Source organism: Thalassophryne amazonica, chromosome 12 (genome assembly GCF_902500255.1).
Source record: "Thalassophryne amazonica chromosome 12, fThaAma1.1, whole genome shotgun sequence".
Taxonomy (NCBI): domain Eukaryota; kingdom Metazoa; phylum Chordata; class Actinopteri; order Batrachoidiformes; family Batrachoididae; genus Thalassophryne; species Thalassophryne amazonica.
Window position 1 is genome coordinate 43,604,148 of NC_047114.1, and position 8,145 is coordinate 43,612,292.

Genomic DNA, 8,145 nt, shown 5'->3' on the forward strand with positions numbered 1-8,145 from the left:
CCACTGAAAGCCATCAAAAGCCAACTGGATTTTAACAAATGGTTATCAACACGGAGGTGTTTTTCCTGTGCCGCCGCGCCACGTCGGCTGCGTCCCGATGCGCGGACCCGTCCGCACGTCTTTCATTAAAAAAATCTTTAACAGTGGAATATCCGGATAAAATGCTGAAACCGACTTCTTCTGAAATGTCTCTGTTCTCTCACGACATCCTGGATCAATAGAGCCTGAAATGTGGAGGTTTTAAGCTTGAAACAGGCTGATGACACTGCCTGAGAGCGCTGCACGACGTCTCGCACCGTGAAGGGTCCTTAAAGCGACAGAATCACCTCAAAATCTCTCATCAGCTGTTAAAATTTTCACTGAAAACCAGCTTAATTTTTCGAACCATGTCCACTTCGATGTGTCTCACAGGCTTAAAAAAATTTTTGATCAAACAAAGCGCCAGTCTCTCAGCAACTTCTCAGACAAAGGAATTCCGACGAGGGGCTGGACGACTCCTCCCACAAGGAGTGGTCACAGGCGAATGACGTCACCGACAGGCGTGGAAAAACACGCATGCGCACGAGGGTTCAAGCATGTCTGACGTAAAAACATATGAATGAAATCCATATAGTTTTTGAAAAAAATAAAAAGGACCTATACTTTACGGACAGCCCTCGTATATGTGTCTTTGGAAGTGACACTTCATCTGCATTGTCTCGGCCCACCCTGCTGTAAATGGGTACTGGCCTTGGCAGGAAAAGTAACCTGTGATGGCCTGGTGTCCTGTTCAAGTGCAGTTGTAGAGTCTCATTCCCTTTATGTGATGGTATCCAGAGACAAACATCAGCACAGATGGACCTCAGGGTCTATTTCGGACTTGCATCATCTTTGATATAAAAGCAACACCACAGTGCGTGATTGGACAGTTTTGAAGGCTTCTCTCTTAATATCGATGTCATTATCAAGTCTGCTTATCGGCCTCATTCTTGACCAATTCCCTTTTCAAATCTTGATCAATTGTCTGCGTAGATAAATGTAGGTGTAAACATGTATCAATGTAGCTGTTTTTCTTGTTGCTGTATGTAGAGATTGTCATCATGATGCTTGGGTTCTTGAACTGATGATGTCTGACGTGTACGATTCCAATGGATCGAAAAATTTGAAACAGTTTCTCAGCTGGAACTAGTTCTTGATTCCCATCCCCATCTTTGAGATGCTACACCTGTTGGACACGCTTCATAAGGCTGCATAACGGGAAAGCTTTACGCAATACAGGAATAATTAAACAAATAAGTGACAGCTGATGATTGCTTATTGAAGCTTGACGATTGGCCAATTTACTTTTTTCTTCCTTTCACAGCCATAAATCATGTGAATGTGAACACACCAGTTGGCCAAACTGTAATACGTTCCCAGTGCTGCACAAACAACCCAACATCACTTGAAAGTTCTGTTAGATCAATAAAAACAACAGGGAGGAAAAAACAGGAAGTGACATCAGGTAGACAGAAACAAAACACACCAACACTTAAGCTGGTACTAATCAGGACCAAACGTGACATTCTGGTGTGTGTGTGTGTGCGTGTGTATGTGTGAGCAGCTCATCGTGGCTGTTTGTGCACATTTTCATATGTTTGAGGGATGAGAGGTTTTTTTATGTGCTGCCTTAGGCGGGATTTGTTCTATAAACAGTCAGGGTTAGTGGTTCAAACGATGACACCAACCTGTTTTGTGTCGGCACCGGAGCAGCCGTTGCCAGACACACATTCTTTACACCGTAGGACTTCATCAGTGAGGTGAGACAAACATCTGTTTAACATTAACCAAGCTGAAGAACTCGAAGAAAAGCTCGCACTCGCACACATGCCTTTTTTAGAGCTCCTCAAAGTCAGCTGTTGGTTTTGTTGTCAGCACTCTTCCAGAGTCACTTACCGTCATTATCTGTGGTGCTATTAGTCTCAGTGTATCAGCCTTTACCCATGTTTTTAAAGAAGATATTTTTACCTGAGGACATGTCCCCTCAGTGGTGTTGTAAGAGCTCCTTCAATAAAGGTTGTTACACCAAAGTGCCTCAACTCACTTTTGTACTCATGTACAGTAAATTCATCTTGTTAGATGTTTGCCACAGTATGTTTGAGTTGGAAGCAAATAATGAGCTAAATGTACAAACGTGAAGCGTTAATTTGAGGGTAGTTTTATCCCAATCAAATGAACAGTGCAGGTCATAGGGTAAAAGAAAATATAAATTACCAGATTAAAAATTACAGAACCCATACTTGCATCCCTGAAAAGACAAATAAAAATGATTTCGTAATTATGTCAAACAAGCATAAATTATGTCTGTGGCCTTTATGAGCTCACAGACCTTTAACCATCCAAACAGTGCAACTACAACTACAAATTCTCAGACCTGAAAAACACAGAAAAACAAGCATGTATTCACCTTATTCAGCCCCGCCCACTTTTACAACAGAGGCATTTCCGTTTTGTCTTGGGACTTCCGGTGAGCGGTGTTTTCAGTATGGAACAACAAAGATATTACATGGGTAGAAACAAAAACCTTTTTGAAAAGCTCAAAGGGATCAACTCTGGCTCACCCACGGGTCATAACAGAGTGGGAAGATGACATGAAAAAGTGGCCCTCGATCATTTTTAACTACTTTGTGTTGTCATTTGGCGCAGACGGTTTGGCTTTGCACTGCACGGCACCGCTGAAGCTCATAAAAGCACAATCAAGTTAAAATACTACCTGACACGTAGTACCACCGTAATGCCAACATTACATAATGTTAATTTATCATATACCTATAAATGATATGCCAATATGATTGGATAAAACACTAAAGAATAAATAATAATAGACCCTTTCGCGGACGGGTAATATTTTTCATACCACCCGAGTAATCAGCCAATCCGGACAGCGGAGCAGCGCCACGACGAAGAGGCGTGGTCAGAGGAACTGTGAAATACTGGTGAGTCACTATTAACAATTTCTTACGTGTCCAACCTCGTAGGTTGATCGTTAAAATTAAATTTGTTAGTTATAAAAGCCACCGTAATTATTATAGGAAAACATTCTATTTTTTTTCTATTAAGGTTTGAACTTTGAGTGTTTACACAGGAGAGAAAAGTGAGAAAATGTTAATGCCTGTTTGAGAAAAATGTATAAATTGTGTAGTGAAGGGTTTTACAGCCTTAAAACATCTATAATAATTGTAAAAAATAACGCTGACTACTTCGCGGATTTCGCCTATCGCGAGTTATTTTAAGAACGTAACTCCCTTTTGCAGCCTCGCAGTTTCGTGGATTTTTTTTAGTGCAATTTTGCATGCTTTTTTTTTTAAACTGCATTGTGTTCTGCGTCCTTATCAGGCGGGCCCGTCGGCATCACCACAATTGCTCTCACTGCCTCCGATACGCTTACTGACTCTGCGGGCTCGGTAAGCGCCGCAGCGGGCCACTCACACCGCCCCCTGTCTGCTGTGCAGAGCTGCATCCAACTCCAGCACCAGGTCCAGAGACTATGCTCGCTGTTTTGATTCGCAGCGCCCGCTGCATGGTCTTGGTAACCACAGCCGCAGAGCTCCGTGGCCACGACTTGGATTCTTTGCAGGTCCCGCATCCGTACCCCCAGAGGCAGTGAGAGAAGGGAGAGCACACGCATTGTGTTCTGTGTGCATTTATCATTTATAGGTATATGATAAAATCGTTATCAAGTTGTTTTACCAATGAATATGGCTTTATAAACCCTTCAGAAAACCATACACCCTGGGTGTATGGTTTTCTGAAGGGTGTATTGGTGAACAGCTTGATAACTGATAATATGTATGGTGTTATTTCATGCAGTGTTTGGTTGTATCAAACGCCAGAAAATGAGTAAATTAGATAGCAGCTAACGCTACAAACAGCTTACCCGTTTGTCTCACAACATCCGCCGTGGCTTCTGCAATGGAGTGTTATAGTCCAATCATTTCTCTGGGTAAAGATCCAATGGTGTGAGTTTTTTCTCCATAAAATGAAAAGAATAGACATAAGGACGTCTGGGTGGATTTTTCAAATTCATCGCCTTTAGCTAGCACTGGAGATCCTCATCTTTCAATGGAGGAGGTTAAATGCTGGTCCACAGCACTCAGTTCTCTCTCCATGTTCAAAAACATCTTTCTGAAAGTGATAGTTTCCTCTTCTTCCAGTTGTGGCACCCACAAACTGAATAATTAATGCTGCTCATGTTCGTACACTTCTAGCGTACTGTGTTCCCACGTAGTTAATCATCGACGCAGTGACAAACCGGAAGTTGATTGACAAAATGGAGTCGCCCACCTTGACTTCCTGAATAAGGTGAATACATTGTTGTTGCAGATGCCCAGATTTGACACCTAAAGCTATAAAATGTACTCTCTATATGCCCTTGGAGGGTTATCCTGACCGTGAATGTCAAACCAAACATCAGATTTGGAATCCTTGAGGTCAAAAGCCTACAAAAAGTGCCTTTATTCATAATTCTATGACTTTCAGTTATGAAGCTATGTTATAATCGCAGATCAGCTGATAGCCATCTTGGATTTGGCCAATATGGCGGCCTCCAGTGAGTATCGCTGATTGAACGGTCCCCCCTAAAAATTGGTCCACCCTGCCTTCACTACTCATGTCATTTCTGAGCGTCAGCAGCATTTCGTCAATGATCACCTCGCTTCTGCTTAAAACTGCACTCCAGTCATCATCTATCTCAGCGACAGATATATGAAGCTTTTGTACAGCAATCATTTCCACATGAATTCAGCATTCCTCGTCCTGACATCCGTCCGTCTGCAGTAGACAATGGTGTAGCGTCCAGTTTTTTTTTTTGTTTGTTTTGCTTTTTCATTTGTTTTTTGTTTGTTTGTTTTTTTTTACTTTTCCAATTCACTTTCAGTTTATTTAATTTATATAGTGTCAAATCACAACAAAATTGCCTCAAGGCACTTCACATAACTAAGGTCTAACTTTACCAACCCCTAGAGCAAGCACACAGGCGACGGAGGCAAAGAAAAACTCCCTCTGATGATTTGAGGAAGAAACCTCAAGCAGACCAGACTCAAAGGGCTGACCCTCTGCTTGGGTCATGCTAACGGCACAGCTGATAAGACAAATATACAGGAAATTTTTGTCTTTTGTTTCTAGCTGCACCTGCGCGAATGACTTATCAGTCCAATGCACGAGTGACAATCTCTGCTGCATTTGTTGCACATGTGCTGTGATGCCTACTGAGGCTGCCGCTGTCACTCCTTCCTCCTAGTTCGTTGCTCAGCAAGGCCTTGGTTCCTCTCCTGCTCAGCCCTCTGTGCACCTGTTCTGACAGCAAGGCGCCAGGCTGCACGGTCCTCTGCACACTGCTCCCCTGTGGTGACATTGAGACTGCACATTTTCAAGTCCTTCTTGCAGACATCCTTGAAGTGTAGCTGTGGTGGACCAGCCAAGCGAGTGCCCTCTGCCAGCTCACCGTACAGTACATCTTTAGGAATGTGGCGCGGATCCATTCTCCTGACGTGGCCAAGCCAACTAAGGCACCTTTTGCCAAGAATGGTGAACATGCTGTTCATGTTGGCACATTCCAAGACCTCTGTGTTGGGCACCTTGTCCTGCCATCCGATGTGCAAAATTCACCTAAGGCACTTCAGATGGTAGCTGTTGAGCTTTTTCTCATGTCTGGCATAGACGGTCCATGCCTCGCTCCGTAGAGGAGTGTGCTCATCACGCAGGACTGGTAGACACTCAGTTTTGTTTTCTCAGTGAGGCTGGAGTTGTTCCAGACTCTGTGGCATAGTCTCGCCACAACTGCTGCTGCCTTCGGCATTCAAATCAGCATGATTTCATAATAGAAGACGGGGGACCAATCAGAACACCACAGCAGCAAATCTGAGTCATGAACATCTGACTCAGATGTGTTGCTGCTACACCTACGTCATTTCAGAGCATGACGTAGGCATAACAGTCAGGCGTAGCGGGCGTATCCCCACCTGACTGGAAAATCACTAAAGGCCCTTGGGCAAGGCCTTTAACCCCTCAACGCCGATCGTCGCATATATGCTACAATCTCTGACTCAAATATGCAATTTACCAGATTGACCTGTATGCCCGTTGTCGCAAATTTGCAACATACCATCATTATTATTATAACATTATAACATAAAGTCATTACCAGAATACCCAATATTACTATCTAGTTTTTGTGCAAAAGTGAAATTAATAATCTCAACATTATTTACCATCTACTTAAAAGCAAAAACACACACAAAACATTTTTTTATATACAGCTATATAAATTCAGGCGTTAAGGGGTTAATCCCCTATTGCTCCCGGTGTGTAGTGAGAGCCTTGTATGGCAGCACCCTAACATGGGGGTGAATGTGAGGCATAATTGTAAAGCGCTTTGAGCGTCTGATGCAGATGGAAAAGCACTATATAAATGCAGTCCATTTACCATTTAGTATCAGTAGTGATTCACAGATTATGGCCTCGTTTCTGCTTAAAACTGACTTTAGAATGATTTAAGAGGTTTTACTTTGTCATCTGATAGTTAATAATCACAAAAACAACAATCACGAGGATCACCACTTTGTGAACAACTGCGTGAAAAAAATAGTCCAACAGTTTAAGAACAATGTTTCTCAACGTTCAATTGCAAGGAACTTAGGGATTCCATCATCTACAGTCCATAATATAATCAGAAGATTCAGAGAATCTGGAGAACTTTCTACACGTAAGAAGCAAGGCTGAAAACCAACATTGAATTCCTGTGACCTTCGATCCCTCAGGTGGCACTGCATTAAAAACCAACATCATTGTGTAAAGGATCTTACCTCATGGGCTCAGGAACACTGCAGAAAACCATTGTCAGGTAACACAGTTCATCGCTACATCTACAAGTGCAAGTTAAAACTCTACCATGCAAAGCGAAAGCCATACATCAACAACATCCAGAAACACCGCCGCCTTCTCTGGGCCTGAGCTCATTTGAAATGGACAGACACAAAGTGGAAAGGTGTGCTGTGGTCTGATGAGTCCACATTTCAGATTGTTTTTGGAAACCATGGACGTCGTGTCCTCTGGACAAAAGAGGAAAAAGACCAGATTGTTACCAGTGCAAAGTTCAAAAGCCAGCATCTGTGATGGTATGGATGTGTGTTAGTGCCCATGACATGACCAACTTACACATCTGTGATGGTACCATCAATGCTGAAAGGTACATCCAGGTTTTGGAGCAACACATGCTGCCATCTAAGCAATGTTTTTTTTTCAGGGACGTCCCTGCTTATTTCAGCAACACAATGCCAAGCCACATTCTGCACATGTTACAACAGTGTGGCTTCATAGTAAAAGAGTGCAGGTACTAGACTGGTCTGCCTGCAGTCCAGACCTGTTGAAAATGTGTGGTGCATTATGAAGCGCAAAATACGACAACAGAGACCATGGACTGTTGAACAACTGAAGTCATACATCAAGCAAGAATGGGACAGAATTCCACCTAAAAAGTTTCAACAATTGGTGTCCTCAGTTCCTAAACGCTTATTGAGTGTTGTTAGAAGGAAAGGTGCTGTAACACAGTGGTAAACATACCACTGTCCCAGCTTTTTTTTTAATGTGTTGTGGGCATCCATTTCAAAATGAGCAAATTGTAACCTGGGTCACAAATCCTGTCATTTTTACACTCAACAAAAATATAAACGCAACACTTTTGGTTTTGCTCCCATTTTGTATGAGATGAACTCAAAGATCTAAAACTTTTTCCACATACACAATATTTAATATTTTATATACAACATTTCCCTCAAATATTGTTTACAAACCAGTCTAAATCTGTGATAGTGAGCACTTCTCCTTTGCTGAGATAATCCATCCCACCTCACAGGTGTGCCATATCAAGATGCTGATTAGACACCATGATTAGTGCACAGGTGTGCCTTAGACTGCCCACAATAAAAGGCCACTCTGAAAGGTGCAGTTTTATCACACAGCACAATGCCACAGATGTCGCAAGATTTGAGGGAGCGTGCAATTGGCATGCTGACAGCAGGAATGTCAACCAGAGCTGTTGCTCGTGTATTGAATGTTCATTTCTCTACCATAAGCCATCTCCAAAGGTGTTTCAGAGAATTTGGCAGTACATCCAACCAGTCTCACAAC